This window comes from Cnephaeus nilssonii (genome assembly GCF_951640355.1).
Source record: "Cnephaeus nilssonii genome assembly, chromosome: 10".
Lineage (NCBI taxonomy): Eukaryota > Metazoa > Chordata > Mammalia > Chiroptera > Vespertilionidae > Cnephaeus > Cnephaeus nilssonii.
This window is the reverse complement of record NC_137081.1, coordinates 54,114,632-54,138,099: the sequence shown is the minus strand read 5'-3', so window position 1 is coordinate 54,138,099 and position 23,468 is coordinate 54,114,632. Positions and strand designations below refer to the sequence as shown.

The 23,468-nt window shown below is 36.9% G+C and overlaps 1 protein-coding gene and 1 pseudogene across 2 annotated transcripts in view; one reads left to right on the top strand and one right to left on the bottom strand.

The window, feature by feature from the left end:
• Positions 1 to 8,020: 8,020 nt before the first annotated feature.
• TANK (TRAF family member associated NFKB activator) overlaps positions 8,021 to 23,468 on the top strand; it is a 97,572-nt gene continuing 82,124 nt past the window's right edge. The window contains exon 1 of the mRNA XM_079782687.1: positions 8,021 to 8,196. The gene's annotated coding sequence lies outside the window, so the exon portion shown is untranslated. The remainder of the gene's footprint in view (positions 8,197 to 23,468) is intronic.
• LOC307106056 (thioredoxin domain-containing protein 9-like) lies at positions 12,776 to 13,465 on the bottom strand (annotated as a pseudogene). Its single transcript has one exon. The product of its transcript is annotated as a thioredoxin domain-containing protein 9-like (transcript).

Genomic DNA, 23,468 nt, shown 5'->3' with positions numbered 1-23,468 from the left:
GTCTTAGGCGACCCTGCTAGCGGTTCTTAACTGGTGGGTCGCGACCCAGAGGTTGAGAACCGCTGCTGTAGAACTGAAGACCATCGGAAAACACAGATATTTACATTATGATTCATTAACAGTAGCAAAATTACAGTTTTGAAGTAGCAACAAAAATAATTTTATGGTTGGGGTCACCACAACATGAGGAACTGTATTAAAGGGTCGCGGCATTACAAAGGTTAAGAACCACTGAGTTAAAGTCTTCTCCTCAGACCCTTGGTAGGATTTACCATCCTAACAGTTTATGGGTGAATTGAAGTCTGATAGACCTCATGCCCAACTACTTGCTCAATACGTGAATGCTCTACCAGCTCCTGAATATCAACTTGTGTAAAAATGAACATCTCTCCTCCACTAACATGGTCCTGTTTTCTCTACATCCTTTCTTCCAGGTTCTAATGTGGTTGGAAAGATTCTATGAAGTGATATCTTTGTGTGCAGCAGCTAGAATGGTGCCTGGCACCACAGTGACTCTCACAATCACTGGATTAGGGCTTACCTTAATAAACCAACTTTCCAGTCATACAATTAGAAACCCAGGAGCTTCTTCAACAACTTCCTTTCCTTGGTTTCCCTTATTTAATCAGTCCCATGTTCTGCCAATTTTATAGCAAAAAAATATGTATATATATTCCTAATTGATCTCCCTGTCTCTAATCTCTCTCCTCTTCATTCGATTATGTTTTCTTCCTCTCTGTATCACGCATAGTAGTTCAAAGTAATTTATTCTACTCGACTAGAGTTTTCAGCTATTAAAGAACCATTTCCTCTGAAACCTCAGAAAGGTATGTACATACAAAAGGTGTCTCCTCTAGTTCACAGAAGCCAAACATAAAAATGTAACGGGAAACCCCAAGAAATAAATATTTCATGTACTTCTATCTTCAAACATTTCCCAAGCTCAAAAGCTCTCACAACTGTGGTGCCACCTGTTTCCAGACCATGCCCCACCTTAAAAAGAAACACCCTTGCCCTAGCCGGTTTGGCTCAGTGGAGAGAGCGTGGGCCTGCGGACTGAAGGGTCCCAGGTTTGATGCCTATCAAGGGCACATGCCTGGGTTGCAGACTTGATCCCCAGTGGGGGCATGCGGGAGGCAGCCAATCAATGATTCTCTTTCATCATTGACGTTTCTATCTCTCTCTCCCTTCTTCTCTGAAATCAATAAAAATATATTTATTTTTAAAAAAAAGAAAAGAAAAGGAGCACCCCACTGGAGAAAACCTTCACCAGCATCCCCCCTCCTTGCTGGGCCACCAGCTGGACTAAAACTGTGTTTCCTGTCTAGGCAGCTTTCTAACTAGCCGCCACTCCACTCTAGTTAATTTCATTCAAAGTTACAAACTCAAGCTCCATGAAAAATTTCCCCACTTTTAGAGGAAACTCAGGTCATGGACCTAAACTAAGTAAGTGAATTTTTCACTCATTCTGATTATTATAAATTTTCTTCTTAAGAGAGACTGTGTCTTGTGGTAGAAAAAGCATGGGCTTCAGAGTTAGATAGGCCTCAATTCAAATTCTGGTTCTACATTAGAACCGGTGTGATCCTTCTCTCCTGTTTTCTCACCTATAGAATGAGAATTCAATCTACTTCCTAGTGTGGTTGAGATGATTCAGTAAGGTGATGTATTTGTATGTAACAACTAGCATGGTGCCTGGCACAATAAAGTTACTTGATAAATATGTCTCTTTATCTTCTTCATTAATTTAATTTCTCTCTCTAGTTTTCCAGCAATACGTGTATAAATTCACATTATGATTTCACAGAGACAGTGAATAAAAATATACCAGGGAGTAAAGAACAATAACAAAAAACTCACATAGCCTCACCATGTGCTCCACATTTTATGTTTTACATATAGTAATTCATTCATCCTATGCTCAAACTACCATAAGATTTAGGTAAAGAACTATTCAAGAATGGAGTCAGGATTTGGAACGTAGGCAATATGGTTCCACTTTATGTGTGCCTAACCTTCTGATAGACTGCCTCTTAACACAGAGGTGATGTTAATTCCTCTGATGTGCTACAAAGTGCTTGGTTCTATGGCACCCTCTGCCCAGAGGTGATCAACCTAGAGCAACTGATAAATAAATGGATGACATGGGAAATACTAGTAGGTGTTCCTAGAGAGGTTATTTTCCATTCAAACAATATTTTAAAATATGAAACCCAGTGAAAATGGATGAGACGGCATTTCCCCAGTAATCAGAAAAAGTTCTCCAATCACACCCCACTCAGCTTCCAAACCTTAACAGCATCCTCAAATTATAAAGTCAGAGCTGATAGAGTATTTTGGAGGCAGGATCTCTAATGCCAGTGGAAATTTCTCAACACCATGAATCAGCTATTTGATATTGAGAAAATCTCTTTGATTCCTGCACTTCTAGCACTGCTTAAATTTTCCCCCTCAAACAATCGCTTGTGATTTTACTTGAAACCCATGTTTATTGAATCTCTCATCATGTCACTGGCATTCCCCAAATATTATAAAATTAAAAGGAAACTTAACTGGTAAGCCAAAGAATAAAGAAAAGAAGGAATCTTGAAATCTCTCTGCGAGCTTCAGCTACTCAGTCTTCCCAACCTCCCTCTGGAGTCAAGCTAAACGGTTTTCAAAGGTCAGATCTTTTTGGAAGTCTGACTTATTAAAGCCATAGATAAACTCAGACTTTATGGATTATCTTTCCTGTCTCTCCCTCTTTTTTCTCCTCTCTAATTTCTCTCTCGCTGTTATTGCTATGCATTGCTATGCATAAGCTCTCATGTTTTTTTATCTCCTCATTTATAGAGAATTACAAGTATGAACTATTAATCCTATTAATATTAGAAACTGAATCAGAACTAAATTACTGTATTGTGTGTGCTCACATAGAAAATTATTGATGACCTTAAGCATCTCACAGCCATTGCAATTTCATGAATTTGTAAATCCAAAAGAAATATGTTTTAAGTAATGCAAATTTGTTTTCCAACCATTTATAAATTCTGGATCTCTATGAGGGAGCCAAGCAATTTCTATTTTCTTTATTCTAGTATCTGAACCACTTTTCTGGGTTTCTCAATATAGAAAGAAAATGTCTGTGAGACTCATTCTTTTGGGTGGTGGTTCTCATTAACCTTAGATAGGAGGAATCTCAGTGCATAGATCAAAATAAAAGGGCCATTTGGCAATAAACTAAATGTATTGCTACCTTGACCACTAAAACAGAAAGAAGAATGTGTAATACCTGAAGCAGACCTTTCTATGGAGAGGTGCCTTCACTCCCTGATGAAATTCTGTCAACTCATAGAAATTTTTTATAGTTCACCTGGTACCCTGAAGAAAGTATCATGGATTTTTTATGAGACTTACTAAGCTATACATAACAGATTGGAAAGGAAAAATTGAAGGATAAGTAAATCTGCAGAAACAAATTGTGCGCTGTCATCATCCTTAACTAATGGCATTGACTCTGCTCCAAGGCTGCCCGATTTTCCTAAATTGGCATTTGAGAAATAGCAGCAAGTCTAGTTCCCTTTTCCATTTCTCAACAAAGGTCCCACTTCTGCATCACTCTCCTTTTCTTTTCCCATCCTCTTGCTGTCTCCAATTATATTATCTTTACATGCCCATCCTAATACCAAACCGGTAGATATTGAATAGGCATTAGAGGTGGCACACTCTCAGTTCATTAACTTCTTGTCAGGTTGGAAGCTTTCAAAATTGGGCATAAGAAGGAATAAAAAGTAGTCGGGTAAACATTTGAGTTTCTTTTCACGTCCTCTAAAATTCCATGCTACCAGCAAATAAGGGACTCTGTATTTGATAAAGTGCTATAATGAACATCCCAGCTGCACTACAGTAAAGTTGTCAAGAGTATGGACTCTGGAGACAGATACCTGGGCTCCCACTTACTAACTAGATGTACTTGGTTAAGTTAATTAACTTCTTTATGCCTCAGTTTTATTTCTATAAAAGAGCACCTTCCTTATAGGGTACTTTTAATGATTAAATGAAGAGGTACATGTGAAGTACTTAGAATCATGCCAGGACCAGAGTAAATGCTGTATTAGTCATTATGATCTCACGTGAGATATTAATACCCTTTCAACATTCCCAAGAAGTGGTCCTTTATCTTATGCTTGATTTTCCTCAAGAACAGAGAACTCATTATCTCCCAGGGTGACTTACTATTATTTTTACTATTGGAATGTTGATCTCTCATGTAAATCTCAACATTTTCCTTTTAGCTCCTACTTACTAGTCTGAGGACCATGTTGGAGTGATATAAAAAAAGATAATTGATATTTGAATTGATACTTTTTCTCATTTTGTCTAAGTTAAACATCCTCTATTCCTACAATCACACACATGTATTATGGATAAGTATTTAATAACTAGTTTGTCCATGGTTTTCTTAAAGAGTGGCACCCAGAAAGAGGGTCTGAAAGCACAATTTCCCTCATTCTAGAAGAACTTCTAAGAATGGAGCGTCTAAGTTCATTTTGGAATTTTTTTAACATCCTCATAACATTACCTCATGTAAAACTCTTAAGTCATTTTTGTATGACTACTACTAAATTGCATTTCATCATCACCTTTCTGGGCTAGTGCAATTTTTTCCTGTATTTTTGTAGGATGGTGGATGGTGTGGCATGGTTGTAGGATGGTGTAGGGCAAGCATGTCAAACTCAAAGGCTTACACAAGCCAAATAAACAAGGCATGTGGCCCACGGGCCGCGAGTTTGACATGCTTGGTGTAGTGTATAAGATGGGGGTAGTAACTAGACAACCTTATAATTACTCTTGTTAAATTTCATGCTGGCACCCACTTATAACTTGAATTTGTTAAGATATTTTTGGATTTTAGTTTGATTAACCTTCTTTTCATCATACATCACTAAGTGTCCTCTTTCTTTTGATAACCAAAAACATGTAGCCATCTATAATAATAAAAGCGTAATATGCTTTTGGGTCAATGAAAGACATCCTTCTGGACGAAGCCAGGGCTGCGAGGGAAGCCTGGGTCCCGGGTGCCAGAGGGAAGCCGGTGCTGGCAGCGGGCGGGGGGGGGGGGGGGGGGGGGGGGAGTCCTACTCTTGCACGAATTTCGTGCATTGGGCCTCTAGTCATACAATAAGGATGAGAGAGTGCTGAGAAAGCCAGGGTCTTACTTTTATTCCTGTCTCAAAAATAATAGGCCTGAGGTACTTCTTAAATGCTCAGGATATCTGTGTACCTCACGGATTTGTTTTTGTTGTTGTTGTTTTGAAATTAAATCTTTATTGCTGAAAGTATTACATATGTCCCCTCCCCCCTCCCGCCCCCATTAACCCCTTCTAGCCCGCCCTCTCCCCTGCCCCAGGCCTTCACCATTCTATTGTCTTTGTCAATGGGTTATAAATATATGCATATAAGTTCTTTGGTTGATCTCTTCCCATCCACCTACCCTCCCCCGCCTTCCCTCTGAGATTCAGCAGTCTGTTGCATGTTTCTATGTCTCTGTAACTATTTTGTTCATCAGTTTATTTTGTTCATTAGATTCCACATATGAGTACTCACAGATTTGTTGACCTCTAAAGGTTAAAAAGCAAACTAAGGTTTTTAGAAAAACTTTACTTATAAAGTTATAGAAGTGAGCAAAACGCCACAAGGTTAGCCTAAAAAAACCACAGTGAACTTACTGAGACTATGGGGAAAAGTATCAAACTTTAACCCTAGATCCTTTTTGCTTGTTCAGTTCCTGGGTGTCCATGCTTCTCTTCATGAGTCACTCTAGCTGAGAACTGCCTCCCCTCCCACACGGCACCTTGCACATATCTCTGCTCTGAATCCCAGCCGGCAATTAAGAGCCCTGGCTTTCTTGCCCTCCACTGTCCCTAGGTAAGACTTTGCTTTCCAGGAATTCTTAGGGAGGCCTTTCTCCCAGGCCTGCCCTGAGAATCCTGTTGCTCATGGTAGTGATCTCTTCATCCTTTGATTAGCAACCCCTTGGCCATTCACCTCAGCTTAAATGGGAACCTGACTTTTGCCTTCCATCCTCTCATTTGGGCTTGAAGCACCCCAAGTCCCCTCTTACTCTAGTCATTTGTACCTTAACTCTTGCCGATTGTGGCTTAGTGCCAGTTTGCTCCTTTCTCCCCTACAGGAACCTGCATTTCTATCTGCCCAGGTTACATTGTTTATGACTCTGAGAGGAAAAAAGGAGGGTAAGGGAATAGAAAAAGGAACCACAAGAAACAACAAAGATAAAAAGTTCCATCTGCCTCACATGTTTTGCCAAGAGCCAGAACTGCTCGGTGGCATAGGTTTTAAATTCCATTCACTCAGACAGAATTTCCTCAAAAAGATCTCTAACTATAGCTTCTCTGTCTTGGCCTCAGGACCCTCTTACAAGCAGTGCCCCTCCAGGTTGAGGCCAAATAGCCAGGACTGGCACTTCCGCTGGAGCTTGGGCATCAGCCAAGCTCACAGGCCAGAGCGAATAGAAGAGGAAAGGGGCACAGATGGAGAAATCAAAGGGGCATTTCCCAGTTAAGACGTCAGCACTGCTTTTTTAAAAAGAGTCTTGTTTTTAAGATCCTGTTAATTCAAAATGTAAATTCTTGAGAAGCATGCTTTCCTTCCACCAGTGGCTCACTTTTTTGTTTTTCTACATTTGCAGTATTAGTTAGGTTTTATTTTTCCATTGCACACAAGAAAGCTTAACATTTGATATCAGTAAGGTAGTTATAAAACACAAGGCACTGAAGGAAATTAATTCTTCATTCTATGTCAGATGAGCAAATGGAACATGTTAAATCATAAGCCTATTCATCATTTTAGATACTTTCAAAATTATTTCCTTTTTATAGAATAATTTCATCATGAGTAGAAATATCTCAGGCTTATTTAGCATCTAATTTAACAGAGATCAGTGTTTTCAAGTGGACAGGCCACTAGACTGAGAATCAGAAGTTCTAAATTCTAACCCTTTTACTGATGGAGGAACTTTGGGTAAGGTCTCAGACACCTTATCTGAAAAATGTAGGAACTGAACCAGGAGACTCTCAGTCTTTTTGTGGTTACAGTCTTTTTCCTAGTTAAAACTTGAGATGCTGACAGTATAGGACTGTAAAAAAAAAAAAAAAAAAAAAAAAAAAAAAAAAAACACACAAAAACGCGCTTGGATTCAAAAGATTCAGATTTTCATCTGAGTTTTGCCTCTGACTTTCTTTGTGACTTTGAGCATTTATCCTTTCCTGTTTCCTCGTCTGAATAAAAAGGAAATAGAACAGATGGTGTCTAAGGACATTCCCAGCTCTAAAATTTTACAACAAAGAAAAATGTCAGTGGTGCCTATGCTGCCTTCCATGTGCATGTTTTACTCCAAATAGCCCGAGAAGCTGGAACATACTCCCCTCCACATGCACCTTAGTTCCCAAGGAAAAAAGCTGTCTTAAGAGCCTCTTTACTTCCCCTCTCTTCTAAGTACCTGAGGTCAGGCTCTGGAATCCAGCATAAACATTATTATTACTAGGCTTCATCCAACTGACCCCTGTTGACCATAAAGCAAAGACAACTGGTCTTTGCCTCTGCTTATAAATATACTACTTAGTGGGGAGAGTGACTTCTTAAAAGCTAAAAACAAAACAAAAACAAAACAAAAAACACTATTTGTCAAATAAACTTATTTTTTAAATTTTCTTACATGAAAATCTGCTTAAACCTAAAATATTTGTGTTTATAATTTCTGGATTTTTCTTAAAATGTCCTAACTATTCAAGTAAAGTGTCTTTGCTTCAAAAGGAAGTCAGAGCTACAGTCACGGGTGGTTTACAGAACAATTTCTGGTAGTCTTTGCTTCATTTCAATGTGTTGCCATGATTGGCCGTTGATAGTTACAAATAAGGAAGTTTTCAAGTCAGGGGATTTCTCAGTGGAAGTTCCCAGTTCAACACAAGGGAGAGCTCCGGGAGGTTTGGGCAGCATTCTAGAGCCTGTGTATAAAGCTTTCAGACCCTGTAACTGCCCTCATCTTTAAAGAGGAATAGTCTGTGAAGGAAGACTTGTAATCTGAAGAAGAGGTGACCAAAAACTTCAGTAGTTCCTATTGATTCGCAACCTAAGCCAGGTGGCCAGGATGTCTTAAACTGAAGTGTGGCTGACTTGTTCTCCTCTTGCTTCTGCTAAGTGAGTAATTTATGACATGATTCAATAATACCTTTGTATTTATTGTCATAGTTAGAAATTTGATGTTTACAAAATAGGGTCCTTGGCTAAAACTAAAGGAAAAATTAAAACACTGTGATTTTTTTTACATTTTTCCCAACATTTAAAATAGAATTTATGTCTATTTGAAATGATTATTTTTTTCGTTTATATCTGGAACATACACCTTCTCTGAGTGGTTTTTATAACAATGTAAGACTTAAAAGATATGTAGTTAGCATAAGTTAAGTTGCATATAGCTTACTAGGTCGAAAAGTACACTAATACTACATATAGTCATGCTTCTTTTGGGTTAAAATTTTAAAGATCAATTCCGGTCTCATCCAGTGTATTCATTCAAACATTAGCTAAAGTTTATATTTTTCCATTTTCTAAGAAATACATGTTAATGAATATATCTTTACAATAAAGTATTACTTTCCATTTCCTATCTTAAAACATTTAAACTTACATAATTAGAGTAATCTAGTCTTCTTCTATTACCAATTGACTTTTATGTTCATAAACAATGAATACTAAAGATTGTATAGTATTTTTTAAAATATTTTCTTAATGATAATCCTAGGAAATGTTGATGGTTCAAAAAGATTAAACATCAAGAATCATTATCACTATCGTTATATTAATAGCTGCCGTTTATTGAGTGTCTCCTGGAGGAAAACAATCACAAGATCTTCCAGCTCAGGGCAGAACCAGGGCTTACACATGATCTCAGATCACTTTTTCCATGGCTCTCTGTTTCCACTGCCCTGCCTTCTTGCAACATTAAAACAACATTTTGAGATGTCTTATCTGAACTGCAAAATGACGGGGAAGAAAGGAAGATGACCTAGCCAAGCGTCCAGAGCAGCCAAGTCATTCATTGAAGCTTAGAAGTTATTTCCAGGTCTTCCTTCTCTTCACTCGTCCACCCCATTTCCTCACTCCCTCCAGGGTGGACTTTTTACCTGTTCACAGGCGCACACAGGTGTCTATCTCCATGCAGGAGGGATGTGGGCTGTATATCAAGTCCAACCTGACTGAGGTTCCTGCTAGCAAGTGACCAGGGCCCTAAAGGAATGTCCGGTTACTTTTTTTAAACACTTGTGACAATAAAAGAGATGGCCAACTGGAAGATTTAAAACAAATCCGTTAAATTCCTCCCAAAAAGTTCTGGTTGGAATTTCATAAAACAAAAACTTATTTGATGAAAAGAATCATCCTTACAGTGGAAAACTTGCCTGTCTGCAAACATTCTTTCTCTCCGCGTACTTAAGGCCTCTGGAAACATATAGGTTTTTGTTTATAGTAAACTGTATTTCAGCATGTTTTATTTTCTTTGTGTGGGGTAGTGATTTTAAAAAGTTCTTGATTTCATAATTTTATCTTGCATTTAGCCATGATATCGATCCTTTATTCTAAATTATTTTGGGTAATTTACATGTGATGTCTAGATAAGAAAAATATCATTTTGTATCCTTTTTTCTTCTTCTCACCACATTGTCCAGAACTTCTAGAACAGTGTTTAATAACAGAAGAGATAGCAGCCACCCTTGTCTCGTTCTGATCTCAGTGGGAATTTCCCTAGTGGTTAACATTAAGAATGACGTTGGCTATTGGTTTGAAGTAAATAAGCTTGTTATAAAAACCGAATAACTACCAAATACATTTCTAACCCGATTTTGCTAAAGGTGTATCCAGACTTCATGTAAAACCATATTCAACGTCTTTTTTATATCATTAGAGACAACTGTATAGTTTTCTATATAGTTTTAAACTATATAGTACTGTGCTGTTACACAATACAATAATTTCTTTTTTTTTTAATTCTGTGATATCAAAAATCATGGCCCCAGTATAAAGGTAGATTTATAGTTATAAAGTATAGATATTTTTGCTCTGGTTAAAATAATAAATTGATCAAAACCAACCAAACCTACACATTTCCTCATTTTCTCTTCAATCCACATTGCTTAGACGCCTCTCCCCTATTATTTTGGCTTCACAATTTAGTTCACAACTCAAATTAACAGAAAAGAATGAAAACAATGTGGCACAGCCAAAGAGCCCTCTCCCAGCAGAGCAACCAGATACTCAAACAAAGCAGCTGTTCCTGCGTTTTGTGCAAAAAGCTTTCTCCCTATTATGACAGCGTTAGTTGCAGACCACAATTCAGTTACAACCGACAGTGGTATGCAAAATGTGTCCAAATTCACTGATCTTACACCAATGTATACTGAATAAGAAATGTCTGTAATTTACTGAGAAATTTTGCTTTCATATTCTTAAATAAAATTAATCTGTATTTTTTATTTTCTGATAAAAAAAAAAAATACCAGTTTACCATGCTCTCAAAAAGTTTAATGGGCTTTATTTGCTCTTTGAAATGTTTAAAGAGCAAACCTTAACACTATTTATCCTTGGCACCCACTTTTGGTTGTTTTGTTCATGTGATTTTTTTTAATCAAATTTTTCAAATGTATTAGCATACATGGTATTCTCTTGTACTTTTTAAAAATCATCTCTATAACTATGTGGATAACCCTTTTTCATTACTTATTTTGACCATTTATGTTTTCTCTCTCTCTTTGTTTTTTCCTGATTGGACATGTCAAAGATTTAATCTCCTGGATGTATCACTTTTATGGTTTTCATTTTTTTTAATAATTAGGCTTTTTATATTTATTAATATTTCTTAATGCTTTATTTTAGAATATTTTACTTTTAATTTTCTGTACTTGAGTTGAATGGTTAGATTTTTTTTCTTTCTTGTTTTGTAATAAAAATATTTAAGGCTAGGAATTTTCTTTAAGTACCATTTTAACTACATCTCACTTTTATGTCCCTTTCACATGGCCATTATTTTATGTTTTTTCATTGCAGTTTTATTTCCTCCTTGATCCAAAAATTACTTAGGATAATAAAGGGTTTTTTTTTAGTTAACAAGCTTGTTAGAATAACTTTAGATTCAGAGAAAAATTGATCAAACTTTACGGAGTTTCCATATACCCCATCACACACAGTTTCCTCTGTTATTAACATCTTACATTAGTATGGTACATTTGTTACACTTAAGGAACCAATATTGATACATTTTTACTAACTCAGTCCATAGTTCATTTAGACTTCCTTAATTTTTCCTTTTTCCCCCCTTTGAAAATAATTGAGGTAAAATTCACATTACATAAAATTATTTTGAATACTATTATAAATAGAATTATATCCTTAATTTCATTTTTGGATTGTTCATTGGTGATGCATAAAATCACAACTGATTTTTGAGTGTTGATCTTATATTCAGCAACTGTGGTAAAATCATTTGTCCATTTTTATGGATTCTTTGGGATTTTTTATATATAGGACTAGATGCCTGGTGCACAAAATTCGTGCATGGGTAGGATCCCTAGGCCTGGCAGGTGATCAGAGCCAATCAGAGCCTTTCAGCTGCCAGCTGGGGCCTTCCTTCGCTCCACGCCACCTCCTGGTGGTCAGTGCATGTCACAGCGAGCAATTGAACTCCCCGTCTCCTGGTTGAACTCCCGAGGGGACACTTTGCATATTAGCCTTTTATATAGAGAGATAATATCTACAAACAGATATTTTCATTTATTCCTTTCTAATTTGGATGCTTTTTATTTCTTTTTCTTGTTTAAATGCTTTGGCTAGAACTTTAGGACAATGTTGAACTGCAGTGGCCTTGTTCCTGGTTTTAAGGGGAAACCTTTCAGTTTTTCACCATTGAGTAATATGTTAGCTATGGAATTCTCATAAATTCTCTTTATCATATTGAGGAAGTTCCCTTCCATTTCTAGTTGTCTGCATCTTTTTATTTAAATCATGAAAGGGTGTTGGATTTTGTCAAATGTCTTTTCTGCATCAATGGAGATAATCATGTGGGGTGTTTTATTTTCTTTATTCTATAATGTGGTATGCCACATTGAATGATTTTCTTCTGTTTAACCACCCTTGCATTCCAGGGATAAATCACGTTTGGTCATAATGTAAAGTCTACTTAATATGCTATTAGTTTAGTTTACTAGTATTTTATGGAGAATTTTTGCATCTTTATCCATAAATGATTTTGGTCATTGTTGTTTTTTATCAGTTTGTTAATAGTTATAAATATATTACAGAAGTGAAAAGGGTTAATAATTCATTTATAAGTGCAGTCTGTTACACCATTAAATGATACTTGACCTGTTGTATGAAGTAAATAATGCATGAGAATTAGTCCTGAAACTGTTCGCTGAAGTTCTATTTCCAAACCAATGGATTAAAAACACAACTGTGAATGGTACAAAGACATAAAAACTCATATTATGATAAAAATCAATTGCAAAAATAGAGAATTCTCATACCCAAATAATATAAGAACTCAGCAGTTTTCCTCAACTTAAACATGAGCTCCACACAGAAAATATTAAAGATGTCTTTCAACGTGATGCAACCATATAAAGCTAAAATAAGATCATTAGATGATCAATGTATCAAAAGTCAACAGAATTTAGAAAATACATCTAATTCTAAAGTAAGCATAAGTAAAAAGTCACTTTACAAAGAATTATAACTGCTCTCCATCATCAGAGTCCAAATCATATTTCTTTCCTTGATAGTTTTCTTTTCCAGCTTTGGGAAGTTTGTTCCAAATTTCTTTTGGCTCTGAAATGGTGGCTCCATTAAATTTCCATTGTAATTAAGAATATCAGAACAACCAAGCCTCCATTCTAAAGTTTCTGTGGTGAAGTCATCTGTATTTTCTAGGCCAGTAAGTCAAACAACATAATCTTGTGTTTTTCCATCTTCTACCAATGCCAGTGTGGGAATGATTTTGATCCTCAGTCTCTCAAAAAAGGCAAGGTGCTTTTCTACATACAGCTTCAAAACTGTGGTCTCCAGATGTTTCTTGGACAATATTACCAAGTGAATGTCTAGCATTTTACACCTGAATGTGGAGTCTCTGTAGAAATGGCAAACCACTTTTTTACTCTCTCTGACTTCTTGAAAAAAGTCTCTCTCACTGGGGATTTCTCTGTATTCCCCAGGTCCTTTTTGAAAGTCATCCTCATTTCTGCTGTTGAGCTTTTCTTAGTGCCTCAAATCTCTTTTCTTTGAGGTGTCCCAATTCATCTTCATCCATCTGATCCAGTTTCTGAATTTCAGCATCCAAATGTTCTTCCACTAGTTTGGTAGTCTGAAGCAACTGATTCTCCAGGACTTTTAAAAACATCTCAACAGATGCATTCGCTTCCATTCTTTACAGTTCAGCCTTGCTGGGCTCTCGGCGATACCTGAGAAATGACGGACTAGTGGCTCCAGAAGAACAGTCCACTCTGGCTTCAGCCTCACAACAACTGCTAGTGGCTATGAACCGGCTGTCACTTTTACCTCCAGATTGGCAGGGGTCCTTCTATATCTTACAGCCTGTGACACTGAGGAATTGAGAGGGGAGAGGAATATTGGTTTTTAGTTTTCTTTTATTTCAGTGTTTTGTCTGGCTTTGGAATCACAGTAATCCTGGCTTCATAGAATGAGTTAGGAAGTATTTCCTCCTCCTCTATATTTTTTAAGAGTTTGAGAAGGACTGGTGTTAATTCTTCTTTACACATTTGATAGAATTCACCAGTGAAACCAACTGATCCTGGACCTTCCTTTCTTAGGAGGTTTTTGATTACTGATTAGATCTCTTTGATATAAGTATGTTTATATTTTCTATTTCTAGATTCAGTTTTGGTAATTTGTGTGTTTCTGGGAATTTGTACATTACTATTAGGTAATCTAATTTGTTGGCATATAATTATTCATAGTATTCTCTTATTATCCTTGTTATTTCTGTTTAGTTGGTGGTAATGTCCACACTTTCATTTCTGATTTTAATTATTTGTTGTTCTCTCCCATTTTCTTATAAGACTAGCTAAAGATTTTTTGTCAAGCTTTTTAAAAACTGATTTTGACTTCATTGACTCTATTGTTTTTCCATTCTCAATTTCATTTATCTCTGCTCTGATCGCTATTGTTTTTCTTCTGCTAGCTTTGTTTCTTTTTCTAGTTCTTTGGCATGTCAAATTAGGTTATTGATTTCAGACTTTTCTCTTTTTAAAAAATCTAGATGTTTACAGCTATTAATTTCCCTCAGAACACTGCTTTCATTGCATCCCATGAGTTTTGGCATGGTGTGATCTATTTCTAAGTAAATCTACTTTCCCTTGTGATTTCCTATTGATCCATTGGTTAAGAATGTGTTGTTTAATTTGCACATATTTATGAATTTTCCAGTTTTCCTTATTTTATTGATTTCTAGCTTCATTTCATTTTGGTTGGAGAAGATATTTCATATGATTTCAATATTTTTAAATATATTGAGAGTTTTTGTGGCCTAACATTTAATCTATCATGGAGAAGTTTTCATATCCACTTGAGAAGAATGTGTATTCTACTGTTGTTGGGTAGATTGTTCTATATATATATATATCTGTTAGGTCTAGTTGTTTATACTATTCTTCAAGTCCTCTATTTCCTTTTGAACTTTGTTTTTTCTATCATTTATTAAAAGTGGTATCTCCTTGCCCTAGCCTAGCCAGTTTGGCTCAGTTGATAGAGCATCAACCTGCGGACTGAAGGGTCCCAGGTTTGATTCTGGCCAAGGGCACATGTCCGGGTTGTGGGCTCGATCCCCAGTAGGGGGCATGCAGGAGGCAGCCAATCAATGATTCTCTCATCATTGATGTTTCTCTCTCTCTCTACCTCTCCCTTCCTCTCTGAAATCAATAAAGAAGTATATTTAAAAATAATAATAAAAGTGGTATCTCCAACTATTACTCTATCCTGTCTATTTCTCCCTTCAGTTCTATCAATATTTGCTTCATGTATGTGCAGGGGACAGGGGGCGTTTGTTTGATGTGTATTTCTGTATAATTGTTATATCTTCTTGATACATGACTTTTATCACTATATAATGCCCTTCTTCATTCTTACAACAGTTTTTTACGTAAAAGCTATTTTATCTGATATTAGTATAGCTGCTCCATCTCTCTTTTTGTAACTATTTGCATGGAGAATTTTCCCATGCTTTTTTTTTATCTCAGACTATTTCAATTTCTCCTTACTTTTGAAGAACAGTTTTGCCAGACATAAAATTCATGGTTGAGACTTCTTTTTTCCAGCACTTTAAATATGTTATTCCATTGTTTTCCTTCCCTCATAATTTCAAAGTGACATTGTTTGTATTCTTACTGAGGATCCTTTGTTCATAATGAGTCATTTATTTCTTACTACTTTCAAGATTCTTTCATCTTGGGCTCTCAACAGTTTGATTATAATGAACCTAAGTACGAATCTCTGTGCTTATCCTACTGTCATTTATTGAGCTTCTTGAATGTGCAAATACAGTCTTTCATCAAATTGGGAAATTTGGGGCCATTATATCCTCAAAATATTTTTTCTGTTCCTTTTCTCTCACTTCTCCTTCAGAACTTCCAAAATGCATGTGTTGGTCCACTGGATGTTGTCTCACATGTCTTTAGGCTCTTTTTTCTTTATTCTTTTTTATAATGCTCCTCCAACTAGATAATTTCAATTGTATTATCATCATATTCGCTGACTCTTCTGCCTCCTCAAACCAGCTACCAAGCCCTTCTAGTAAATGTTTTGTTTCACTTATAGTATTGTTCAGCTCCAAATTTCTATTTTGTTGCTTTTAATAGTTTCTATCTCTTTATTAATATTCTCATTTTTTCCATTTATCATTTTCCTGATTTTCTTTGGTTCTTTGTATATGGTTTTCTTTAGCTCTTTGGGCATATTTAAGATAGTTGATTTAAAGAATTTTTTCTTGTAAGTCCAATGTCTAGGTTTTCTCAGGAAGAACTTTTAAAGACATTTTAAATGACAATTACAACCACTTATTTAAATCAAAAATAACTACATGTAGAACCACATACTTAATTACAGAAATTATCTTTTAGTTAATATTATTGAGTTTCTTCTGTATACCAGGCCCTGTTTATATATTATCTCATTGTACATACACACAAACTTTGAGGCAAGTACTACTATAATCTGCATTTGACAGATGAAGAAATTGAGGCATAGGGCTAATAAAGTCATATCCTATCTAATAAAAGAGTAATATGCAAATTGACCATCACTCCAACACACAAGATGGCTGCCCCTATGTAGTCAAAGATCCTGCCCCCATGTGGACACAAGATGGCTGCCACAAGATGGCCAGCAGGGGAGGGCAGTTGGGAGGGACCAGGCCTGCACGGGAGGGCAGTTGGTGGCAATCAAGCCTACAGGGGAGAGCAGTTAGGGGTGACCAGACCTGCAGGGGAGGGCCGTTAGGAGCAATCAGGCTGGCAGGGGAGCAGTTAGGCATCAATCAGGCTGGCAGGGGAGTTGTTAGGGGCAATCAGGAAGGCAGGCAGGCGAGCAGTTGGGAGCCAGCAGTCCTGGATTGTGAGAGGGATGTCCCAGATTGGAGAGGTTGCAGGCTGGGCTAAGGGACACACACCCCCTACCCCCGTGCATGAATTTCATGCACCGGGCCTCTAGTTGTAAATAAATGGCAATGCCAACATATGAATGAAACAATTTTAACTCAGAATTCTTACTTATTACCAATATGAATTACCTATCTTAGTTTGAGTTTGGTTTGGGGGGGGAGGGAGGACAATAACCAGCTAGGATTCAGACTGGTGTTTGCACATATCCTTAATCCTATCTAATAAAAGAGTAATATGCAAATTGACCATCACTCCAACACACAAGATGGCTGCCCCCATGTGGACACAAGATGGCTGCGACAAGATGGCCAGCAGGGGAGGGCAGTTGGGAGGGACCAGGCCTACAAGGGAGGGCAGTTGGGGGCGATCAAGCCTGCAGGGAAGGGCAGTTGCGGGGGACCCAGGCCTGCAGGGGAGAGCAGTTGGGGGGGTATCATGCCTGCAGGGGAGGGCAGTTAGTGGTGACCAGGCCTGCAGGGGAGGGCAGTTAGGGGTGACCAGGCCTGCAGGGGAGGGCAATTAGGAGCAATCAGGCTGGCAGGGGAGCAGTTAGGCATCAATCAGGCTGTCAGGGGAGTGGTTAGGGGGTGATCAGGCTGGCAGGCAGAAGCAGTTAGGGGCAATCAGGAAGGCAAGCAGGCAAGCAGTTGGGTTCCAGCAGTCCTGGATTGTGAGAGGGATCTACATCCCTTGAGGGGTCCCAGATTGGAGAGGGTGCAGGCTGGGCTGAGGGACACACACCCCCGTGCACAAATTTCATGCACCAGGCCTCTAGTATCATTATAATAACCATCCTAACTTCAAAAACATCTATATGTGCATATTAGAATTTTAAGTGTGGAGCATGTCATAGAGTGGAAAGGACAGTGAAATAGGGATCTATAGCTGAGCCCATAGTTCTAACCTGGAAGGGGAGTCAAGTGAGGTCCTGCTTAGAATCAGTCTAGTTAGCTGAGACTTAACAGACCAAGTAAAACATGAGGGAAACATGTTCTGGAATGAGAAAAACACATTAGCACACACCTGAAAAAAAGACAGAACAGGGAGCATTTGAAGTATTGAAAAAAGCCCCAAATCAGCAAGAGGAAGAGAGAAGATATGAATCTAGAGAAGTAAGAAGAAGCTTCAAGCTTAGAGCTTGGATTTTATCCTAAGGGTGATATGAAACCAGTGAGTGATTTTAGGTGATACAGGAACATAACATTTAGAAATTGAGAAGAGTAAAAGTGAGGAAAGCAGTGAGAAGGCTGATATGGTAAATATGAATTGATAGTGGCTTGAACAGGGGTGACAATAGACATAGTGACAATGATGCCAGAGTGTGACAATAGGGACACAGAGTGTATGCAGCCAGAAATGTTGCAGAGGAGTTACCTTATTGGGTGATTGATTAAATGCTGGGAAGTGAGAGTTTTATGTTATCTGAGCAATGTTTTATTTTCTTTCTTCTATTTACATGATAAAAAATGAACATACAATTTTTAATTTACTTGTACTTATTTATCTTTACATTTAAAAAAGCTAAAATAATATATGTTCAATTATAGTTAGAGTGAGACCCTATCTATCATTTTCTTATTTCCACATATAAAATATAAAAAGTGAGTCAATTAGAAATTTTTACTTCCTGTCAGCTTTTTTTCACCACTTGAGTTTTTGTTGCTGTAATTAGGAAGTTTAGAATATGTTATTATTAAGTTATTATTTATACTTATATCTTATGTCTTAAAATTATTTTTAATATTCTCATTATATTTGCAACAAGTTTTTACTTAATCCAGTATTTAAATTATTTCAAATATTTATAAACATTTATTTTATTTCAGAATTTCATCTTTGGTTTTTTTATTTTGATTCCCTTCTTGACCAACTGAGGTATATCTTCAGTTATTTCAGGAAATGAGTGGTATATTTCTGATCCCTGAGGTATCTAAGAATGTCTTTGTTTTCCTTTCCTATATGAATGATAATTTGGGTGGCTATATAGCCTTTGTATAGACAGTTCCCAAGCAACTTTAAATATTATTCTATTCAGCTTCTGAAGTTTAATAATGAAGATAAGATGACTTTTCTATATTTTCCTTCCTTTGCAAGTAATTTCTTTTCTGCTTAAATTCTTGTTGATTATCTTTCCATACTTTAGATACAGGCAGTCTTCCCTCCCCCTCTCAAGCCTGGTCTAAAGCCTTTCCAATGTGTTTTTGGAGTATCCCGCACTTACCCCTATTGTAATATTGTAATACCACATTGTGTAGCAATCGCCTGCTTCTTATATGTAGCTCAATCACAAGACACTCCAAATTATTTAGGTAGGAATGTGTCTTGGTCTTCTTTGTATCCCTAACAGTTAGCATATGTCAAGTACTCACAAAATAATTTGCTGAATAAATTGATAAATCATTAATATCACATTTTTACCAGGATAGGTCAAAGTTTGGTCTCCTTTCATATTTTTCAAAACTTGTTGTGTCCTTTTCCTCTCTGCTTTGGACTAAATTATTACTTCAGATACCTTTTGATATATCTTTGGTTGCTATTTTGTTCCATTTACTCTGATCTCTTCTGAAGAAGTTGGAGCACTATCTTTCCACTATTTCATGCAATGGTTTACATCTATTTGTCCTTTACATTCATATTTTTATAGAGTTTTTTAAGTTTTTACTCTAAATGATAATTTAATATTCTGCAGTACTGATTTCTTCCTGGGTTACGTCTAAATAATATTTGAATTTTGCCATTGCATATTCTATGTCATTATAGCCTTAACTTATTCAATTTTTTATTTCTCCCTGCCACTTAACTAGATCTCTCCTAATCTTAATCTAATATCTTGTGTTTCATCTCCTGTTTCATAGAAAATGCAAAGCAGAGTCTTTCCATTTACTTTTTTTTTTTTCTGACAGTGCTTAGCACCTAACTACCTAACAGTCCATTTACTTATGCTTCTGGTATCATTTTCCAAAGTGTTCACTTTATCAGCGTTTTGAGGATTCTCTCCCACTTCACTCATGCAGCATAATCTTTTAAAAAGGAATACTTTGTCTTGAATTTACTCATCCTAAGCCTCATGTATCCTTTACTAACCCAATGTATGGATTTTCCTTGATTCTCCTTATTATCTGCCTGAATTCTATTAGTTTCTCTGCACAGATCTTGAACTTAGAGACAGTATACATGTACGGTTCACAGCTAAATTTTTGGCCTGAAACTTTCATTTATCAATTTTGTCACCACAGGTATTTGCTTGCTGTGAGACTCCTCATTCTAATTGCCTATTTTACTAAGAAGAGACTAATTCCTAGTTAATCAGAAACAATCATTGGTCTTTTCCTTGGTTGAAAACATATATGGAAAATTTAAACCCCCGTGAGAGTCAAACACACTGTTCTGTCTGCCCAGCCCCTTTGATATTTTGCTTCACATATCCTTAAATACAGAGCATCATATCTCTCTACTCCCATTGGAATCATGTTGGTATAATCCAAACCATAGCTCCAAAATTGATAATAGAGAGAAGTGGGGGATTTGGGGGCAAAGAGCTGTAAAATACTACTTGTAGGTTACACATAGTAGTGGGGTTACTGTCAATTCATTCGTATGTGCCATGAGGCAGATAGGTTTGTTGTTGTTTTTAAATATTTTTTTTTATTGATCTTAGAGAGAAAAGGAAGAAGAGGGAAAGAGAGATAGAAACATTTATTTTCCTTCGAGCCAGCAGATTTGGTCACCTTCAAATAACAAAGTTCATATCCATTTCAGCCCCCACAGTTCTTGCAAATGGTGGAAAATCCTGTCAAATTTTGTCACCAGGGTTACAGCTACTCTTTTGATGCTTTTTGTGGCTTAGAAAAAGCACCCCTCTAGGAATGATTAAAGCCCAAGGGGCAAGTGAGCACCTCTGTCAGCTGGGTACACTGAATAGGGCACAGATTGCTCAGCCATACACCTGGTTATCAATCCTGCCTCTCAATACTATTATGAGTTCTTATATTTTCCTGATTTTTCACTTAGTTTAGAGAATCTGAGACACAAACAGCTAGTCCAGATGTCATCTTAAATCAGAAGTCAACCAGATTCTATTAATAGTGATATTTCACATCTAAGATTTGAGTGAGATCACTGATTCTTACCTGACATTCGAAGTTGTAGTATTTATACTGGCAGCTTTTCTTGTCCCTGGATTTATATTTAGAACTCACAATAAAATATTAAGTAGTTTTGAAAATAGCTCCTAAAATATTTTTAATAAGCCTGCAATTATCATTTTCATCCCAACCTACCACACAGTACTGTTTGCTAACCTAAGGTATCTATAATAATAAAAGTGTAATATGCTAATTAGACTGGACAGCCAGCTTACCTTCTGGATGTCATTCTGGATGAAGCCGCAGCGGTGGGGGCCGAGGCAGAGGCAGTTAGGGGTGATGGGGCAGGCAGGCAAGCCGTTAGGAGCCAGCAGTCTCAGATTGCGAGAGGGATGTCCGATGGGTCCAGGATTGTGAGAGGGTGCAGGCTGGGCTGAGGGACCCCCCTTTCCCCCATGCACGAATTTCGTGCACCGGGCCTCTAGTCTATAATAAAAGCATAGTATGCTAATTAGACCAGACAGCCAAATGACCTTCCAGACAAAGCCAGGGCTGCGAGGGCCGAGGCAAGCCACCACAGCTGCAAGGGCCGAGTCCCTTGCATCGGGCCTCTAGTGAAATAATATGAGTAAAGAAAAATTGGAGTGAAATTATGTCATTTATTTAAGAGATTATTTCTCAAATAAATGTCTCAACTAAACTCCTAACCTTAATAAAATAGACTATAGGTCAATTCTAAAAAATTCATCGTAATTACAGAAAAAGGAAAATGTTTTACACTGTTGTAGGACAGAACTCATGCATCTACCCCAGCATTCATGTTTCACACATTGGGGAAGTATGCAGCCACTTCTCTTCATAACTACAACATCATAGGAGTAGAAAGAGAGAAAAATACATATTTTAAAAATGTGTATGTTTAAATTTTCTTTCTTATTCAAAGTTTTCAGCACTTCCATCTTTCAAAATGCTTACGCATTCAGTTTTAGATTCTAAGTATTATTAAAGTTGTGGGGAGAGGGCATGCAGGAGGCAGATAATTGATGTTTCCGTCTCACATTGATATTTCTCTCTCTGTAAAAAAAAATCAATAAACTATCATTTAAAATAAAATTTCAATTTTCTGCTCTGCATAAGACACTGTTAAGAGAATGAAAAGACAAACCACAGAAAGGGAGAAAATATTTGCAAAAGATACATCTGATTATCAAAGATACAAAAAGAACTCTTAAAATTCAACAATAAGAAAACACCAGCAACTCAATTTGAAAATGGGCCAAAAACCTTGATAGATACCTCACTAAAGAAGATATACAGATGGAAAATAACCACATGAAAAGATGTTCTATATCATAGGTCATCAGATAAATAAAAATGAAAACCACAATGAGATACCACTACATACCCACTAGAATGGCCAAAATCTAGAAAACTGACAACACCAAATAATGAAAAGGATGTGGACCAACAGAAACTCTCATTCATTACCGGTGGGAATGCTTAATTGTACAACCACTTTGGAAGACAGTGTGGCAGTTTCTTACAAAACTAAACATATTCTTACCATACAATATAACAATCATGCTCCTTGGAATTTACCTAAAGCAGTTGAAAACTTATGTTCACACAATAACCTACACAATAATATTTATACAAGTTTTATTCATAATTGCCAAATCTAAGAAGTAACCAAAATGTCCTTGAGTAGGTGAGTGGATAAATAAACTGTGGTACATCCAGACAATGAAACATTATTTAGTGCTGATAAGAAACGAGCTATCTAGCCATGAATAAAACATGGAAGAACTCAAGTGCCTATTATTCAGTGAAAGAAACTAATCTGAAAGGCTACACTTTGTATGATTCCAACTATGTGACATTCTGGAAAAAGCAAAACTATGGAGACAGTAAAAAGATCAGTGTTGCCAAGGACTGAGGGGTGGGAGGGATGAATAGGTGGAGCACAGAGGATTTTTAGGGCAGTGAAACTATTCTAGCTAATATGATACCATAGTGATGGGTTTGTGCCACTATACAGCTGTCCAAGCCTATAAAATGAATGTTTGTACATAAAACACTGAGCCTGAACCTTAATGTGAACTATGGGCTTTGAATGATAATGACATGTCAATGTAGGTTCATCTATTGTGACAAATGTACTACTCTGCTGGGAGATGTTGATAATGGAAGAGGTTTGTGCATGTGTCAATGTAGGGAGTGTATGGGAAGTCTCTGTACCCCCTTCTCAATTTTGCTGTGAACCTAAGACTTCTCTAAAAAAATTAATTATTTTTAAAAAAAGTTTTGTATTGTCATGTTTAACTCAATAACTTATTACAAGAAAACTGTTCAACTGGTCACAATTTATATACAAGAAGTTTGTGTTTGTTTAAAAAAAGTTTTTAAAACTATATTTTGGTTTTGACTTTTAAAAGGAAGCCCAATATTTTAAAATGCACTGTCACGTTTTTAAATCCTTGGCTTACTAGCTTAAGGAAAGAAGTGCAAACATCCATGGTTCAGGAGTGCAGGGAGAAGTTGGGGCAGCTAACTCCTGATCCTCCTGCTCTAACAGAGAAAAAAATTCTATCACAGGAGGAGCAAGAAGCTGGACTTCCCTGGGGAGATAGCAGTTTCTAAGTTATATGGACCATATGACCAGAAAAAA